Source organism: Pteropus vampyrus, unplaced genomic scaffold (genome assembly GCF_000151845.1).
Source record: "Pteropus vampyrus isolate Shadow unplaced genomic scaffold, Pvam_2.0 Scaffold61, whole genome shotgun sequence".
Classification (NCBI taxonomy): Eukaryota; Metazoa; Chordata; class Mammalia; order Chiroptera; family Pteropodidae; genus Pteropus; species Pteropus vampyrus.
The window spans coordinates 396,139-398,338 of record NW_011888842.1 but is presented as its reverse complement, the minus strand read 5'-3'; positions in this window follow the sequence as shown (position 1 = coordinate 398,338).

Below are 2,200 nucleotides of genomic sequence, written 5' to 3'. Positions count from 1 at the left end.
CTGGGACCAGAATAAAAATTTGTTTGCTGCATCTTTGAGTGCCTAGCTTTCAGCTGTCTGAAGATACTATTGGGATGAAAGAAATACCAAATCATTTCGAGCATCGCTGAACTCCTAGAGATTTGTTGAAATGCGTTTTCTCAATTGAAAAGTGCAAAATGCACCAGAGTTCTGCTGGTGTGTGTGTGTGTGTGTGTGTGTGTGTGTGTGTGTGTGTGTAAATCTGTGTTATGTATGTGAATATGGTCTGTATGTGTGATGTGTGATAGAATGTGTCTATGTGCATGTGTCCTGTGTTTGCATGTTCATGTGTGTCGTGTGTACTTGTGGTATGGTTTGTATCGTGTATGTGTGTGTGTTTGCTATGTGCTCTGTGTAGGGTAGGGTATGTGTATGTGTATGTTGTGTGTGTTTGATTTGTGCAGTGTGTGAATGCTGTAATCAGGCGGAAGCACATCTGGAGGGGAGGTTGTGTCAGGGAGGGTGTTCCTGCTTCTCACGGCACTTTGTGCAAAGTAGCACGTTTCTGAGATCTTTCCAGGGCAATTTGTTAGGGAAATCGAGACAGGTAAAGAAGGCAGTTGAAGGGAAAGAAGCCATTGTGCGAACTTGCTCCCCACCAGACACTGCCCCTACTGTCAGAACTGGACTTTGTCTCTGATGACGACCAGTCCTAAAATCCCCAGCCCAGAGAGCTGCAGGTGACAAAGCTGAAGTTCAGAGAAGCCAGAGCCCCTTCCTCCTACCCATGGCCAAATGGCCTTCAGTGCCAAAGAGCCAGCAAGCAAAGGCTGTGACAATGGCAAAGACCACAGCAGTCCTAGCCACGGGGTCCAGAGTCAGCACTCGGGGCCCTGGGCTCTCTCCAAGCATGGCCTCGCTTCCCTCTCAAACCCATCCACCAAGGGGGCATTATTGCCCCATTCTTTCAGAACAGGCTCAGAGGGGAGACAGAGGCGAAAGCAGGCCCCTGGCAGCCACATAAAGAGGGGAAGCCCCTGGAGTCAGGAGGGCAGCCTCTTGGCTTTGGGGATCGAGCAGAAAAGTCAAGCTTCTGAGGTTTTAGCTCCATGAGAGACGTTGCTTCCTCTTTTCTGTCTGCAAGGATACAAGCCCTGCCTGGATGGAGCTGGACACAGCAGGGATGCAGGCTTTTCCCCTGACCAGTTCTCCATCCTTCCCTGGCAGCTCAGCTGAGCCAGGCTCCCTCGTACCAATGTATCCCCAGGCAGCAAGGGCTGCTAGAGGCTCACTCCCTACTTCTTGGAAATTGTGGCAGCCAACTCAGGCCAAGGGGAGCTTCTGGGGGATGGGCTTTTCTAGTGGACAGATGAAGATTCATGGTTTTCCCAGCCTGGGGACAGGTTCTTCTTCCCTGAGCTTTCTCTGTAAAATGGGGATAACAACATCCACCTCTTGGGACAATTAAGACATCATGTGCTGGTGTGTGGAGAACTTGGCACAGGCCTGGCATGAGGGAGGCGCTTAATGGACGTGTGTCTTGTTCCCATCCCTGGCTGCCCTGGTCAGCACAAGTGACAAGCAAGGTTTGACTGCCCCAGGCCCCTCCCCTCCTGGCCTCAGCAGAAGCTGCAGGGCAGAAAGAAACAACAGTTCTTGGAAAGCCACCATCAAGCCCTCCCTGGAACAGGCGGGCCATTTGTCAAGATGTCTCCTGGCGGCCACACCAACCCTCTGTGAACTCTCAGTTGCCTTTCACTGAGTTCCACGGTCCTGTTCACCACTCTGTGTCTACCCCCAGACCTGTAAATACCATCAGGCACTTCTGTCCCCAGGTCATCTCACCTGAGCCTTCCCTGCCCTAAGCCTCTCTGCTCTGCACCCTAGGCACCAAGCTCTTAGTCTGCACCTGAGCTTTCCAGGCCCCTCTCAGTCTGGCCAGGACTCCCATGCTCTCTCTTGCACCTCTCTTCACCTTGCACCCCTCGAAACAGCTATAGCCAGTCCTGCACTGCCACATACTTTCATTATCTATGAGAAGAGCTTCGTTTGGGGCCTAGCACACAGGATATTGCTCAGCAAGCTGTGAGCCAGAGTCTGCAGAGACACCAAGATCCAGCAGGATCCTTTGCCTAGAATACCATTGACTCACACTTAAAGACCTCCCTTAATCTTCACCTCCTCCAGGAAGCCTGCCTTGATACCCACCCCCCAGGCCAGTGTAGGTGCCCTCTTCCCA